Here is an 18,165-nt window from a genome sequence, read left to right as displayed (position 1 = left end):
TTTGTAAATAAACAATCTATTAAAATATATCAATTTCCTGTGGATTGTCGAGTTTCTGATTAAAATGGAAGTTCTAAAGCTGGAACGCATATAATGAGGCCATGATTTTAGTCTAACACATTAGCCTAATTTTAATAACCTTTTATGCTTGTGGGTCGAAAAGCTAATTTACTTTAGAAATAATGAGAAATGAAAACCCAAAATGTATGAGCCACACGCTCTACTAATCGAAATATGTTTAACCCATATTTGTCAAAAGGCCGTCATGCCAATTTTTATTGATTTGAAAACACATACAAACGCCGTCTAGCCGAATAAAGATTTCTCCCCTTTCATTCGCCTAGCAACTACGTGGGCCTAGCTTGTATTACCCACTGTAAACGTTCCTTCCTCGTTTCTTGAAACTTTTCATCTCGTAGCCCCTTTTTATTTTGTAGCATTATTTTGTTTGACCCTTTGGCCCTTCGCCCAGTTTTGTTCATGAGAGTTTTACGGCTTTACTTTTTATTTATGTTTGCTATGAGTATGTTAAGCTCCTATTAACCACATCAGATATTCCATCGGAAGGTTCATATGCTCTTCCAGGTATGCACAATGACAGAACATTTAGTGTTTTTTTATTTCACTGGTTAACGGCGTATCTCTCTCAAACTTTAATCTATTTTCAATCACATGTTTAATTGGGACATTCTCTGGATCCCCCTCTTGCCCGCGAAATGTGGGCTATTCCATTCTCTCCATTTCTACTGTACAGGGGGATTTAATAACATGCAATTAAAAGGATCCCAAGCGTAGGTCCCTCAGGTTGCAAACCAATCATCAACCATTTCTCTCTCTCTCTCTCTCTCTCTCTCTCTCTCTCTCTCTCTCTCTCTCTCTCTCTCTCAAGATAACGTCTTCATATTTATTCTTATCATTTGTATATATTTTCAGGCCTAGCCATAGCCTACAAGACATACTACAGTATGATACAATACCTGCAGCATAATACATTGACTATATAGGCTGGATTGCTTCTGGAGTTTGAATTATTGAACTCAGCGTGTTTGCATCCACAAACAAACGAACAACAAAAAAACTCCAATCGTGTATATTCCGTGTGCTATAGGCGCTATATATATATATATATATATATATATATATATATATATATATATATATATATATATATATATATATATATATATATATATATATATATATATATGTCACATATAGGTTAGAACTACAAGAGTTCACGTTTATATATATATATATATATATATATATATATATATATATATATATATATATATATATACTCTTGTAGTTCTCACCTGAAACTGTCGCTGTCACATAAGCCTTAAAAACTGGAGCACATCTTAACATTTCTACTTACTACGAGGAACGTTAATAACATAATATTAGTCTGCCTATGACATATGTTATTGTAGACTATCAGTATGGAATATTACATTATCGCTGGTGTATAACACACCTATATAAATAAGGTTATGGTTGTAGATTTGTTATTCCGTAGTTTATTTCAGTCTTTAAGCTGGCGACTACATGATCTGTGTGCCCGAGAACGTATGATAAGCAATATTTTGGATTCTCACTACTGAAAGCTTGGTCACGGCGGCGTCTCGGCGTGTCTGGGAATTGTTCAGCCAAGTGTATCAATAAGCATGGCAAATCTTGGTGACATCACAGCTCTGTTGGCGGTGTGACCCCCGTGGCCCTGCCCAGCAAAGCCCCCCAGTACTGGCAGTTGCATTTGTGTCGCTTTCCGTTCACGTCGTTATCGAACAGCCTGACGTTAGCTTACGCGAAGCGATGCTTCGGCTGCACTGGTTGACTAAACAAACAAAAAAAAAATCTTTTGTTGCATGGCGCTTTCACTGTCGCAAATTAATCGACTGCCTCGTAGGTCTCTTGAAATGCACACTGGAAGTATAAATCGTCGATGTCAAGTGTGTATGCGTAACTTGGGCGTCTCGGGTCTTTTTTTTTGCATGGTCTTGTTTTTAGCGTCTGGATATCTGGAGTAATACAAAATTAAAAGAGGCGATACAAGAATAAGCATCAAGATTTCAGTCGTAAGTAATTCTTTTACGATAACCTGTAGGCTAGTACTAGTTAGGACACTTTGAATTCACGACTTCATTTGTGTTTATGTTCAGACTTTATATTATTAGGTTATTTAATTACCTTTTGCGACGATTTTTAAGTAGTTGGCAGAGTTTCTGAGTTGAAAGTGTTTCGCTCGTATATCAGATGTTTGGATTCTGCGTTCTGGGAATTTTATAGTAAAGCTTGAAGCATGAAAGCTATTTAAAAGAGTATTCGTTAGATTTTCATTGACAGCTTGCTTTATATTAGTTTTGGCAAAGGTCGCTTGTCTTGTTACTTACATTTAGCCTAAGGCGGACTCTTTTTGTAAATGATCTTTGAGCTCTACATTCTAAGTTATATTTCTTTATCGTATAGGGGACGTGACTGACCCAGGACAACTTGTGATAATATCATTTGTCCTAAAAATACTATTTATTGTTAGTAGTTTATTGTCTATAGTTGCACGCGTAAATGCTTTATGTTGATGTGATGGCAAAACTGTCACCCACAGAAACATTCTCTGACGTTTTTGGGATGATACAAATTTTGCTTCATTCTTAATGAAAACAGGGGCGTCACAATGTAGAAATAGACTACACAGCACATGGATACTTGGAGACCAAAGGTCTAGAAGTCACGTGACACACAAGCTATCTGTGCCCATGCGTAAATACGCAGATCACAACACACAGACGTACACAGATCGAGAGATGATCTGTTCTTACGACCTCCTTACTAAATATGAAATAATTAACAGTTTACATGAGGCTTTTAATAGATGTGTTGGTACAATAGCCGTTTTTTTTTTCCGCAAAGCTCTTTTCATAAACGTATATGGAACACGAATGTTAGAGGCCTACTGTATGAAAGATTTCATGAGCTACACACACCTGGTCGTAGCACGAAGGTGACCGCAAAACAGCTTTTAATACCGGATTGAACGTATAGGCCAAGCAGCAGTACAGTCTGGTGGGCGTATAATATAACTGCTTTGAGCACAGCATTTTATTTTGTCCACGTGTGTGTGCGTGTGTGTGTGTGTGTGTGTGTGTGGTGCGAATGAAACAGTGAGAGTGTGTCGGAGTCGTAGCTGCACACAAGCGAATGCAATAGCTCCATGTGACCACAACACAAGCTGCATCTGGCACGCGGCGGTACCTTTAAGAGCCATGGGTTAGTTTTTCTCTTTGGTTATCTAGCTGTATGAGTTTATGTGATATCATAAAGCTAGAGAACCGAATGTATAAACTAATTCCTAAGACTTCAGAAATCGCCGATTGCGCTTTTAGAATCGGGAAAGGGAGAAGCCGGAGAATGAGGCACTGAGCGTCGGGATATATGAGACAGATATGTCCGCTGGAAGCACCATCGTGGAGAATTAGGTAGGCGAGCGCTCCACACTGTGCTCCTGTGTTTCTGGGTTTGAATAGTGTCTGAGTCAAAGCACGCATCTTTTAAGGCAATGCATGCGCGACAAACGGGCTTATATCGCGTCTTTCGTAAATCCCGGTGGCTGCTTTCTACCAGAAAGGGTCGCGTGAGGATCTCGGCATTGGCAGTGGCGGTGTTTGAGACTGCAGACACTTTTCCCGGTAATATGAGTCAGGCTCTGGATAACAGCAATGTAGATTCATATTCTGTGGGGTGTGTGGGACGTGGGCCACATTCCACCATAGATGAGGTGATGTTGATGTGTGAATTTTACACGACAAGAAATGGTTAAATGAGGTGTTAGTACCTATTGGTCCGTTCTTATGGATCACGTGCTCTGGCGTGCAATTGCTTGTATGGACGTCCTATCATACAGAATATAGAAAAGCACCAACGCGTGTGTGTGTGTGTGTGTGTGTGTGTGTGTGTGTGTGTGTGTGTGTGTGTGTGTGTGTGTGTGTGTGTGAGAGAGAGAGAGAGAGAGTGAGTTTCTTTTGTATGTTGCTTTGGCCAACTTGTTATGTATGGTTCTACCCGTACCAGTTTTATGTGTGATTGTGGTTGTTCATTGTGGTTGTACACAAACAAATTGACAAGTGTATCCATAGCATAGGTCTAATATTGCCCATCCACAATGGGGTGGTGGCAGTATATGTTAAGTGCAATACTTATCAAAGGTGACTATTAATGAATAATGAAACTGACGTCAGTTTAAACAAAGCTTATGAAGTGTTGGTGTTTATTGAGAATTACTGTTAAGGCTTGCCGTCTGTGTGTCTGAGACCAATCAGATACCTCTGATGATTGTGGCATGCTGTGTGTGTTGTAAGACATTATCTATCTATATTTATCTTACGGAATTATCTTTTGATCATGTGCATAAAATGGTTTGTTCAGTAAAACCTCATCATCTCTGCCCATCCTGGTGTTCATGTCATTACTGTATTAGCACTTGCACTCACCATCTCATCGGGAGTCTGGCATACTGCTCACATGGATTAAAAACCACATGTGAGTCTCTGCTATGGGAGGGGAGTTACATAGAACTGGATGAAGGTTTTGAGTAGACTGCGACATTGCATTTGCCCATGACCTTGTGCAGGCGAGCACATTCAGTTCGTATCCTCCACGCTCTTTTGTTGGTGACTGTGAACACTGTGAATGTCACACAGTTCATTGTTGGAATGCGTGTGCTTGTGTTTGTCCTCCAACTCTTCTGTGCGTGAACATAGAGGCTTTGGCCTTGCTGTGAACTGTGGTCAGTACTGAGATGCTGGAAGTCAGCATGAGTGTGAGAACACACTGCAGACAGCTGCAGTGTCGTTCAGAACGTTTATGTCATGTGAATATGAAATGTTGCATTTGATGACTGGGAGATTCGCAGATGAATTCAGTGCAAAACCATTGATGTATATATTGCGTTGTATGCACATATAAGGATGTTAGCGATAGCATAAAAGTTACAACCTAGGTGATCTATCACACAGCCTGTTACAAGAGGTTCATGAGTAAACTCATGCACAGTTCAGTTTTAAGCTCCTTATATATGACGTTCTTAAAGACCTGCTCTGGTCTGTCTCTGTTCGTGTCGTGCGGCCTCATAGCTGACACCATGACTGTGATTCCACCATCTACAGATTTCTACACTGCATATGGTGCATGCAGGCAGTCTCATAAATGTATGATGCACACAGGGCTCAGAGATGCAGGTCCAGGCAGACTGCGAGGCTGTGAGGGGTCCCGGTCACTTTCCCACAGTACTATGGGCCCCTGGGCCTGTGCTGGGACCGGCAGATGGAGTCTTGGCATAGCACCTGCCATTGTCTACAGCCATGGCTAATCTGGGCTAAATGTAACCAACTCTGCATTTCAATTTTGCTGCAGATTAAAAATATATTAGGGGGGTGAACAGAGAGGGGTGGGGGTGGGGTGGGGGTGAGGGGGTGGGGTAAGCAGATACGCACAGGTTTCTGATTGAGAGCATTCATTCCAGAGGGTTTGTTTACGGAAATACTGCCTATTTGGAGCTGTTGTTACTAAAGCCATAGCTAAGGATTTTGTCTGCTTTACAACCACAAAGGTAAGATATTATCGTACAGATTGTCTTAGTTAGGAGATCCGTCCTGGATGTTATGCTTTCCTGATGTGTGGCCTAATGTATGAGGAAATCTAATGAATCTGCTGCAGTTGTGCACATTAAATATATGAATAAAAAAAAAATTCTGCTCCCCAGGAGAAAACAATATTCCAATTTTAGCTTTGGGGAGGATTTTTTTTGGTTAATGTTGGTTGCGAGTGGTAATCTGGGTTCCATAACTAAGGGTTAGTCTTAAAATCCTTGTCTGATGCAAGCCTACCTTCTCATGCTGAATAAAATTATGCCGTACTATTGCAGTGTGCCAGGGTGTACACGCGTTGACACAGTTAATTTACAGTCAGGGAAGTGCTATTAAAATCTCTCTCCTTTGCTGACAGACTGTTCTCGTCCCTGTGTTGGAATACCACCCTCCCAGAATGGCCTTGTTTTGTGGTCTTCCAAAATTGCATGCAGATGGATATAGTAACCAAAATTAAGTGCATGGACTTTATAACTTTTGTGAAATTTCCTGGTAAACATCACTCCGAATGGCCAGTACTGGGTAAAGAGCTTCCTGTTGTTTCTCCATTGCAGTCTACAGTAGGCCTCTGATTCTTTATTCAGGACATTACAGTAAGAACACATTTATCCACTGCATACATTGGATAAGGGTGACTGTAACAAAAATAAAGATGCACTTGTGCTATTACAGTCTAATTTAATTATTGTTTGTATCATATTTTCTAACTATTTTGGTTATGGATCACTGTCGTAAATTTGATTATACAAATATGAGTTTGCCACATGCACTTACAGGAAAATGGACTTTTCCTCTATTATCATTCAGTTTTCATTTTTGCTTCAAAAAGCAAATGTCAATCATTTCTCCTCTGAACTTCTGAATCTAGAATGTGGTAGCTTAGCAACAGCCTCTGACCCATAAAATGAAAGAGGAACGAAAATCTTTTATGTGAAATACTACATTCCTTAGATTGAATAATTGCAGCATAAGCCATAAACACACAAGTTTTGGTTATTTTTTAACAATTAAAGGAACAGTGAGACTGATGAATATTTTCCCGACTGAATTAGCCTATAGATTTCCAGAAAATGCTGCGCTAACATCTTTATTGCATATCTTTATTATCAGTAACATGCGTATATTTACGCAGCTTGCAAATATTTACATACGTTTTAATCAGCTGGAACAACAGCAGAATAGTGACACTTCTTGGTAAGCGTGTAGCAGCAGGTTTAACCAAGGCTTTCTCTCAACGAATTAGAAATAAAAACAGGATATTTGTTAATTAAATTACAGTCTAAATTGTACCTTAAATCAGGCAACTGAAGGCCAGCCATATTAACTCAATACCCTTGTATGCTATAACTATGTCGTATAGCTAATATGGAAAACACCTTTACCTCAAATTTGTCTTAAAAAAATACAACCTATATAACTCTCTTTCGGAAAGGCCGAAAAAAAGGGAAAAAATTGTTATTCATTTCTTACAGCATAGAGTTAAAACAATCTCACTTACTTATTACATAATATCGTAACATTCTCAAATCCGTGTCGAGCGCCAAAGTAGAAAATAGCATGACTTTTTAAATCAGCTATAGCTTTGTTAAGTAAAACATTATAGCTCATTAGTTTTTTTGTACCCTCATACGTGATATTCTGATTTTTGCAGTCGTGTCAAAAATGTAAACTTTAACGCGTAATGTGTGTAGATTATTAGAAAAAAACGTTTAACGTATTAATAAATAAAAGATGACAGTAATTAATAATAAATACTATTTTGAGAGATTTCACAAAAGTATAGGAAACCTAACTGCAAATCAACAGGGCTTACTAAAACCGCGTAAGGCTTGAGTTGATGGATTTGACATTTTAAGAACCAGTTTTCGTAGCTGCCATTAAGGCTGTCAGTTCTTATTCCCATCTTCATTAAAGATCGCAGAGAACAGCCAACTGCCCTTTCGTGCTTTAAGTGAGGCGGTTCGTTAAAAATATCCTAATGTGATTTTAATTGTGGATGAACTGAGTGACGACAAACATATTTATTCCAGTTTTTCATATTTTATGTAAGTGTTATTCTGTTATGGCATTAGCTGTTATATTAAAATATCTCATTGCGTCCATTTTCCATATATTTTATTTTTATTTTAATTAAAAAAATTATTTGATTATCATTCCATTCTTTGCCGTGTTATAACAACAAACAAATAAAGAAATAAGGACTCCAAATCATCGAGCTGTACCACCAGCCTTGGTCAAATCATTCCACACACGCTGAAGCTGACAGCGAAGCACTTAAGCTGCCCCCCAACGCATGTGTGTTATACGCCACTCTAGAGGTGGATGCATTTACCTACAGATAATGTTCTTTCATACAGGAGCTGTGGACCACCGAGACATTGAAAGTCAATGACAAAAACACAAAGCAGTCACATGACCACAGAAGTTGGGTAAGTACCCCCCCCCCCCCCCTCCCCGGGCATTGTTTCCTGTTGCAATGTCACCTTGACTTCCATTATGATTTAGGCTATGCATAGAACTATACAACCAAAATAGAAATGGAAATGAACACAACAGAAATGGGTAGAAACAGGACTCCACATTATTGCACTCTAGATGGTAATGGTGCAATTATAATGACTCCACTGCATGATAGGAAAACTTGGGAATTTTATGTGAAGGACAGCTTCTTACATGAAGTGAAAAAGCCACTCCTCAGCATCCCCCCCCCCCCCCCCCCCCGCCCAAAAAAAAAAAAAACCTGGATAGCAAACATACAAGGGATTACTATGGCAACAGCATTTGCCCTCGCTCATTGGTGGCAAACTGTAAGGCTGGGGAAGGTCATGTGACTCCAGCAAAATTCTTCATGGCGTGGGCTTCTACCTTTATTTCAATGCTTCTGTTTGTGCTTTCTCATAAGGAGACATTTTGGCTTTTGCATCAGACTCATATACTCCATGTCATTCCCGTCACATGTTACGAATCCATCAAGACTTTAAGTCACGATTTTAACGTCTGCACTGCTATGCTCAGGCTACGGTTTTGGCATCGCCTTTTCCACTTGCATTCACATATTCGCATATTTCTGGAGGTTTTTTTTTCCCCCCGTGGTTGAATGGAGAGATCAGTTTAAACACACGCGGCTGTGTTCTCAGGCCGGCGCGTGAGCAGCCCTGATGAGGATGTATATCATCTTTACCTTGATTAGTTAGTAATAAGAGCATTGTGTTTGCCTTTTGTGATCATTAGATGCAAGGTCGTTTGCACTCCCTACATTTAGAGCCTGCATCTACTTGCCGTTTACCTTAAGCAGTCTCTCTCTGTCTCACTTCTTCACTTCTTTTCTGTTCTCTTGCCCTGATCCAATTTGTTAGTTTCCTCGCTGTTGGCTGATAAGGTGTGCTGAGGCCATTTGTGTAATCTATATTTTAATTCTTTTGTCCAGACTCTTATCCCGTTACGATATCGCAGGGGTCCTGGCGGCCCGGGCGTATATAAGGTGTGCTCATGTGGAAAGGCTGTGAGGGTGGTTCAGTCCCGCGCCTCCCTAATTCTCTATCCCTCCCTCCATTCCTCTCCCTCCCTCCTTCTCCCCCTCTCCATCCTAAAGCTTTCTCTCTCTCTCTCTCTCTCTCTTTCTCCAACCCACTCCAGGCTTACTCCCTTCTCTTGCCTCACAATCTCAAGTCAGAGTTCAATGGCACCCCCCCCCCACACACACACACACACGCACACACACACACACACACACACACGCACACACACACACGCACACACACACACACCGCCTTTTTTTCTCCCCCCACAACTCTAGTGGTTTTTGCAAGATGGGAGCAGGCACCTAGTGTGAACCTTGGCTGCAATTCTCCAGGCACACATGCATTGTGAAACACAGATTGAAAAAGAAATGAGCACCTCCCCCCTCTCTCGTCTCCTGCCAGCATGGAAGAGTCTCCCACTCGCTCCTGGGTGCACAGCACGATGCGGGGTGCAAAATTAGCGCAGTCACACGAGCACGCAGTCCCGTTCCACAATCTTAATTGCTAAATGCTGCATGTTTGGGTTTTTAGGCCACTGGAGTTCTGCATGCACCTCTTAAAGGAGCAAGGACACCTAAAGTTTGCCAGTCAAAGGACCAAGTCACTGTGGTAAAGATAAGATTACTGTCTAAAGACACCTGAAAGGTGTGCTGTGGGTGGCTTCACTCATTTCCTCTTTTACAAAATAAAAGCTCCAAATGCATTCACGCCAAATTAAAGTAAAAAAAAAAGTTTAAAAAAATCAGACCAAGTAGCAGAAACCTTCCAATTGTAACATACCTGTATTTCCACTCTATTTAACCATCGCACCCTTGAATAAAGCGTATTACACAGTGTTTAAAAGGTTAGCTAGTGCTTCCGTTTTTGGTGTGGGGATTAGAGAACCATTCTGTGGTTACTTAGATCCTTAGTGAACTCTGAATGAGTTCCAGCACCAGAAGGGATTCCCCTGTTGGGACACGCTAAAGGACCCAAAACGGCTCAGTGTGGTGCTTTGTCCCTTAAGAATACAGATGGCTCAGACTGTGCTATTAGACCATTTGATATGGTATGCTTTGACTATCAAAGTATGTATTGATCCAGTCCTGTAGTATTGATCTGTGTATTATTGATCTGATTTTCTAATGGGAGAGTTTGTTGTGATCTCTTTGGTGCGTCCTAATTATGTCACATTTGTCAAAGCAAAACAGAAATTCTCCTCGTTGTCCCATTTTTTGAAGAAATACGTGAGAAAGTTAGTCACTACAAAAGTAAAAACTGAGGTCAGAAAATCTATAGACAGCAGGCCTCAGTATAGAGTGAAGCCTATCTGGAAAATATGGCTTTCCATCAGAGTGAGAAAGAAATCTCTCTCTCTCTCTCTTTTTTTTTTTAGGCCAGAGAAACAGTCTGTGACATTGGCCTAGTTCTAGACCAGCTTTGCCCAGAGGAAGAATTGAATTGAGGAATCAGAGACTGAGGATCAGAGGGTCTCACCACCCTCTGGGCATCATCCTCTCTCCACGCCATCCAACTACCTCTCAGTCCCAGCTTCCTCTGCTCCTTCGCACGCTGCTCTTCTCTGCTCCATATTAGCTCACTCATTCGAATGCAGAGTGTACACAGATCAATCAGTTATGCCACCTGTCCATCCTTGCATTAATCAGCCCAAAACATACTTTAAAGCATGCATCAAAATATGCTTCAAATCACAGCATGTTTTCATTAATGCAAGAGAGGACAGGCAGCATAACTAAACAAATTCTATATGAAAAGGACCAAGTGTCTTGAAATAATGTTTATAAAAAGTGCACTTCCTTCTTTCAAGTGCGGTGAATCGTATCAGTAATTGCCTAGACCGATGTATTTAGAGATGTATTAGGCATTAGATTTTTTGTGTAAAATGACCAGGCGTGAGAGTAAGGCTTGATAATTGCAGCAGTGCTCTGAACCATATCTCCTGTTTAGGGGTTTCATGTTCAAGCAGGAGGGACTCTTTCAGCTCTGTACTCTGCAGGGAAATAAATCAATTACCATTTAATTTTGTTTCATTGCAAGATACAGAAATAATAATAATAATAAATAATAATAATAATTATTATTATTATTATGCATTATTATTTTAACCAGTTTGAAAATTATTTCTCTTATTTGTAAGGCTTGTATTATGATATTAATCACAGCACCTCCTGATATTGTAGCTGCCGATTGTAGACACATTGTAGATATATTGGACTTTTAATTTTAATGTGTTTTAATAATCTGATTTAGTGGCCAAAATCCCAAAGATTTTTATTGCATAATTGGCGTCATAGCTTTCCTGAAATTGATATATAATCTATAATGCTGCATTATTTCTCAATAAGCATGGCGCAGTGTCTACAGCATGCAAAGTAGTCACATATGCTACCTTTAATGAAAACCTGCATATTTTTCCTTTCAAATTAAGATAAAAGCTTTAATAATGTTTTTTTTTGTGCATTAATAGATTGCACAAAGACCTATTTTACGAGTAAGGGGCTTCTGAAATGTGCCTACTTTAGCCTGAGAGGCATCTCCAGTGGCTGAAGAGGCAGTTGATTTTCTCAGGCAGAATGGGCCGGGAAGGCCGGCTACGGCCTCTCTGACAGTGCCGTGCAAAGCACTGCTTCAATAGTGAGGTGTATTTCTGAAGATTGGGGGGGGGGGGAGGACATGGGGGAAGTGTTGTGAAAAGGCAGAAGGCTGCAGACTGAATGGGGGTAGCGGAGTGGTGGTGGTGGGGGGGCCGTCTCCGCGCCTTCATTGGTTGAAAGCAACGGCCGCAGCAGCTGTGAAAAGAAGTCTCCCTTTTTCCCACGACCTGGTGAGGGGGCCAAACAGTGGCTCAAGCCTGCCAGGGTCAAGTCACATGACTAATATATACACCAGGCCTGGGTCTACGGACAATGCACGCACACAGCTCGTTGATTTGGGGTGTGCGGACAGACCGAGCCTTAAAAATGTGTATGCCCAGCCACCTTCAGACTGGGGGGGGGGGGGGGGGGGTGGGGGGTGTGTGCAGGGGTCGAAGTGGGGGAGACCCTGACACTAATTTGGGGGCCACTGTCTAGTTCTCGACCGACAGTTGTAGATTCTGTAAATGAACAAGCATTCTGTGAGACACACACCTGCCATCCAGCCTTGGGATTGTTTCTAGCACTGCTATTCTTTTAATATATGCGTTCTCCTACACTGGCTAAAATTAACAATAAATGAATAATATATTTAAATACATATATCCTAATTGTTGCTTAGTTGTATGTCCAGTTGTTCAGAGTTTGAATGAATTTTGCGCATTTTGTACGTGTTAGGAAAAAATTATAAATGGCTTGCTGTGGCCAAATGCCCTTAGTGTGGTTGACCTGAAGGCAAGACTGCTTGGGAGTGATGTCCATGGTGTGTGTGTGCGTGTGTGTGTGTGTGTGTGTGTGTGTGTGTGTGTGTGTGTCTGTGTGCGGTTTGGTGGGGCCCCATAAAATGATGCGTCTCCTCCAAGACTGAATTGCGGCAGAATGTAGAGCACTTGCTTTTGGTGAAGGGCAGATACATTTGACAATAGAGAGCACAGGAGACCGAAGGAGAACGTAGCAACCCTCCTAGCAACTCCCGGACACTGTGGAATCCAGACCAGACCCCTACTAAGTCTGCGGTGGCAAAGGGAGCCAATAAAACGAACAGAGAAAACAGCCCCTTTCTGTTTGCCTTGTGCTCAAAATAAATGCAGTCGAAGGAGAACATGTATGTAATATTAGAATGACTGGTCCGAAATATCCAGATTGCTGCTTTAATTTGGTAAGTTTATGGTTAAAGTGAATGCAGCACAAGTACAGACTAGAACAATTTGTGGACGTTTTAAGCACTCAAGTGGCTCCCAGTGTGTGTGTGTGTGTGTGTGTGTGTGTGTGTGTGTGTGTGTGTGAGTAATATGTACTCAGCGGTAATGGCTTGTTTGTTTATTTTGTTGATGACGGTGATTATTCTGAACGCACCTACGTGAATGCGCTTTCATGACCCCTCAACCTGCAGTCCATTAGAGAACCTGCTCCCAGTCCTCCTTCACAAACAGGTGCCATCTTGTTAAAGTCCATTGTACCCACTTCTCCACTCATGTCCCAGCCTGTCTGCTACACCACCGCCTGCGTCGCCCAGTTTATGCCCTTTTACGGGACATTTGTCCAGCAGTAAGCTCCATTCTTTTGGCAAACGAGCTGTGGTGTGCCGGTGTTCACCCCCCTCCACTGTTCAAAGGCTCCTGGAGTGTGGCGAGAGAAAGCGGGGGGGTGGGGGGGCTCACTTAATTAGCTGGGCGAGAAGATGCATTGTGGCAATTACCCACACAATGAGGGAAGGCGTACAGGGGCCTGTTAATTTGGCGCAGGGCTGGAGAGCGATTGCTCTGGTCTGGAATAGTTCTTTGTTACACACGGGGCTCTCGTAATAGATCACATAGACTTTGATTAAGGCCAGCTTACTCCAGCCGAGTTGGAGTGCTTCTTCGGACATGCGCTGGCCAAATGTACAGCTGCTGTTGGGAGACATCTGAAGGAGCATTTCTGCCCTGCCACCTTCCTTACTCCATCTGTTCACCAAGGGAGGAAATACGGCATCAGACAGCTCTCGTATGAGCATCTGACGAGAGACTCTGCAAGCTTGCGTGAATGTTTGAGTGAAGCACAGCGCCGTTCCCAGCGCCTGCTTAGATTGCTGTGGTAGCAGCATAACAAACAGCCTCCACCAGCTTCCTCTCCACCTCGGACCGGGGAACGTACATCCCGACGTTTGGCAGAGTTGCTGCCGTGCGCTGGCCGCCCTCCGCAAAGCGCTCCGTTGTCTTTTCTCGCTGCCAATCCATTTCTGCGGGTTTGAGTGGGTGGACGACGAAGGCCAAGCAGGGGGATCGGAGGGGGGGCTGTGGAGGACACCTCTCTTCCAGTAGGACCCTCAGGCAGTCACTTTCATGAAGTCAGATAACATTCCGGAGACCCCCCCACCCAAAACCACCCACCCACCCACCCGACATCCTCCACCTCCTCTCTATTTCTGGAGAGCTCTTTCACCTTGATGGGTGAGATGATGGCAGCGAGGATGGCAGGAGCGTTGGGCAGCTTGGGCGAGATGCTACCAGAACGCTCGCTCTCCCTCAGGATCTGTATGATTGCCGTGTGCGTTGGCTAGCTGGGCACTGTGGGCGGCAGGCGTAGGGAGACCCCCACAGAGGCCTGCACAGGGGCATCCACAGACCTGTCAGTCAGTGCCATTCTTCATAGACGGCCATGACGCAGCGCTCCGTTGTGTTCGTTTAGTTAGTCAGAAGATATCTGGCACTAAACACGGCCGGCCAGTATGTCCGACTTCGCTAAGAATTGCCTTTCGTTTTTATATGTTTGAATGGAACTTGCCAGCATATTTGTATTTGAATTTTTCCTTTCTCGACATTTATGACGCAAACACCAGTGCGGAAAAAAACCCCTTTGTTCTTGCTTTGATGTTGTTTGTACTGCGTTCTTTCACTTTCCCATTTTATACTTTAATGTATTGGACATTCCTGTAGGCAAAGCAGGTGAAGATCATTATCAGGTTTCACGCCCTGGATGTTATAAGTGGGGTCATGCATTTTTTTTTCTTCCACCACATATCTGTTCAGGTCTCTCTGTATCCTGCTCTCATCCATTTAGGCCTGCGTTCTTTTCATCATTACCTCCCTGCTTTAATCTTATGTTAAAACCTCTCAAGTCAGTTGCTCTCTCCCTCTTTATCTGTCTCTTTTCCCCTCTTCCTCTCTCTCTCTCTCTCTCTCTCTCTCTGTGTCACTAGTGCTTGCGTTCCTCACTCCCCGGGTTCCACCCGCTCCCTGCCTGACTTGGCTAATTGAGTTGGTGAGAAGTTAACCACCCCCCTCATTGGCAGGGAAGTCCGCTGCCCCTCCCACCCCGAAGAGTCACATTGTCCGGCTCCCTCTCCCGCCGGCGTAATCCCCTCCGCCGGGACAATGGATGTGCCCACTGGCCACTGAGATACATCAGCCCCCGAGAAGTGCGACCCCCGAGCCCGCTTCATCCAGCTCCACTAACGGCTAACGGTGACCCCACTTCAAAGCGCGGCAACGGCACGTCCTGTGCGGGTCGTTACTTATTCATGCGGGGCTGGGCGAGACTCTGTGGAGCTCTGGTGAGGAGACAGGCACTGATGTGGAGAAGGCGACCGGCTCCCTGGCGGCTCCCTGGCGGCCCCCGCTGGAGACGCAGGAGGGCAGGGGCGGCCCGCGGCACCTCTGTGATCTCCGCAGGGCCACTGGAGCGATGACTGACTCCTACATCAAACACGTCCTTCTAATAATGCGGCGTGTTATCAGCAGCAGAAGCAGCTGGGCTTCACTGCTGTGCACCGCAGTTGGGGTCTGGTGGAGGGGTTTGTGGTGGGTTTCTGGGGTTCTGATTATTGCTGGCAGAGAAGACCCAGGTGTGCACAGAGAACACGGTGTGCGCTGCAGCCCTGATTTGGGCTGTCTGTGCTTGGCAAGGTGAGGGTGAAGTCTCAGATTGTCAACGAAAAAAAAACAAAAAACTGTAAAAATAAATAAACATGTAAATAAATAAATCTAACATGCAAAACGGTCTCTTGTTGATGGAATGGAGCGAGGAGGTGTTTGAAGACCGTGGGCTGCAGAAAAATGAGGGGGCGTGGCCTCGGCTGGGCCGTGCCTTCACTGGCTTTGCCGTCAGTCAGAGACAGGAGAGGAAGCCAGGTTGCCATGGGAACAAATGCTGAGTGTTAACCAGAAGGGAAACAAACAAAGTAGTGCTTATAAAAAGCAGGTTGGGCATGAAACAGAGCCGTGTAGGGACGGAGCAGTGTGGGGACGGAGCAGTGTGTGTGTGGCCTGTAACCAATGCTAGCATTACTCAAGCTTATGTGTCCATTGTGTGTAATATATTTGGGGTGATTAGATCAGAGAAGGACTTACCTCTGTGAGCACAGAAGTGAACCCCAGCAGCTCGGTATTGCTATTGTAAAACCTGCACTCCTGCTTTCGTAGTTCCGCTTTGCTCCTGTAATCAATCTTTGCGTTGCATGGCTGAAAACGCTGTCATAGTTTTCTGAAAGCGCGCGTACCCCGAGGACCCACAGATCCAAGGTGTTTTGAATGCATTGCTAGTAAAATCATATTATCCACATAGTGAGCTGCGCTGTGTGCCCTGTCTGGAACCTTTTGTTCATGAGTGAGGGCTCACGCACGTAATGTATTCCATCGCTGTCTGATCACACATGTGCCTGGAGGGAGACCTGCTAATGCCAGGCAATAATTACGAGCTCTTATTTTGTGCAGGAAGGGTAGTTCCTTTATCGGTGTACTGCTAACGCTGTTTGTGAGTTCCCACCGTGTTCATGACAACCCTGCACCACCACCCTCACTGTCAGTCTTTTCCTGCTGATACTCTTCACTTCTCTCTCTCTCTCTTTTTTTTTTTCGCTTTCTTGCCTCCCGAACCTCCATCCCGAGACTCGGGGAGACGGGTTGGGGACGGGGGGGGGGGGGTGTTACGGGAGAAAAGTGCATCTCGCGGTAATTGGACGTCAGCACGTTGCCTGATCCTGACCATGAGACAAATGCAGCCGCTCTCTCCTTCTCTCTCTCCTTCTCTCTTATTCTCTCTCTCTCTCTCTCTCTCTCTCTCTCTCTCTCTCTATTTTCCCCTTCGGCACGCAGTGTTATTGTCCCCTGAGCCTTAGAACTATGGCGGGGCGTGCAATATACCTAAACGGCCTGCTCGAACACCCGGCTCCGCGTCAGAATCAACACGCCATCCCCAAATCAACACGTTTCCTTACGCTGCTCCGCCATCCCCACCAGGCACTCTTTACTCCCTGACTGAGCTGCTCCAATAATATTTATACTGCAATATTTTTTTTGCCTCCATTCTTCAGTCTCCCCCGAAGTCCAGCGCCACGGGGCAAACCTCCCAAGCCCCGTCTTCCCACCAACCCCCATAACCCCCAAAGCTGACAGACAGACAAACGTGTTGTTTTCTCTTTTTTTGCCTTTCACCTCACAAGCCTCCCTCTGCCCGGCCGACTGCAGCCCTGAATTGACGTTGGCTGTCTCAATGCTACCGAGCCCCATTGTGTGGAGCTAGAGGGGAGTTAACACCCATGTCCAAGCCCAATGAATAGTATTATTATACACAGCTCGGCCCCGGTTCGAGCCCACACCCCCCCCTGCTCTCACACCCAGCCCTCAAGACTCTGCCTTAACCAACTGCATCCACTACTCAACTCTTCGTTTCATCTGCTATTTGGTTTTAGATTTTTTTAACACAATAAATGAGCAATTCTTTGTGTGCAGGGGTAAACAGAAGGTATTTTCTTGTTTTAAAGGGGCTTGGCGTGTATAAACGAAACAACCCCTTTCATTCATATGCATGATAGGAGGCTTTTGAAATTATTTGAATAATTTCAGACACCATGGAAGCATAAAAGAAATGTATTGCATTGTGTTTTGGCATGCATTTAAAATGTAGTGAAATTCCTTTTTTTTTTTTTTTGGTCACTTTTACCAGAGAAACATCAGACCAGTGACTGTAAACGCACATGGCAGGCGATTTTCTTCCAGACTGACATCCTTAACTCCAAAAACTCTCCAGCCTTAGTGTTTTTTAAAATCTGGGTTAGGAAGTTCACCTTGCAAACCGTGAGCGCATGCCAGAACATTCGCCTCGCACATCCCTTCGATCCAAAGCCGTGGACTGACACTCAGAAAGTTAAGATGAACTTCTTCTTTTTTTTTGCTCTTCCCTCCTTCTGTTGTTGTTTGTTGGCAGGAGGTGGAGAAGGCTTGGTGAGTGGGAGTAGGAGTGAAGGATGGAGGAGCGAACTCGGAGCTGGCGAGCACAGCTGTGGACCGCCACGGGGCTCTCTCTTCCTCATCTCCTCACGAGGCCCCGGCTCCCCGTCTCGGGGTCTCGTGGAGACGGCAGGGGCCAGCCAGGGAGCGGCGGAGTGGG

General features: G+C 43.9%; 1 long non-coding RNA gene across 2 annotated transcripts; it reads left to right on the top strand.

The window, feature by feature from the left end:
- Window positions 1–1,766: 1,766 nt before the first annotated feature.
- On the top strand, window positions 1,767–18,165 carry LOC113576172. Of its 2 annotated transcripts, none has more exons than XR_003410478.2 (3): window positions 1,767–2,078; window positions 8,000–8,071; window positions 17,983–18,165. It is a non-coding gene; the product is annotated as an uncharacterized LOC113576172 (long non-coding RNA). The 2 variants fall into 2 exon arrangements; XR_003410480.2 differs by lacking the exon at window positions 1,767–2,078 and adding an exon at window positions 3,365–3,476.

Source organism: Electrophorus electricus, chromosome 26, assembly GCF_013358815.1.
Source record: "Electrophorus electricus isolate fEleEle1 chromosome 26, fEleEle1.pri, whole genome shotgun sequence".
Classification (NCBI taxonomy): domain Eukaryota; kingdom Metazoa; phylum Chordata; class Actinopteri; order Gymnotiformes; family Gymnotidae; genus Electrophorus; species Electrophorus electricus.
The sequence above is the reverse complement of the archived record's forward strand: the minus strand, read 5'-3'. Positions and strand labels throughout refer to the sequence as shown.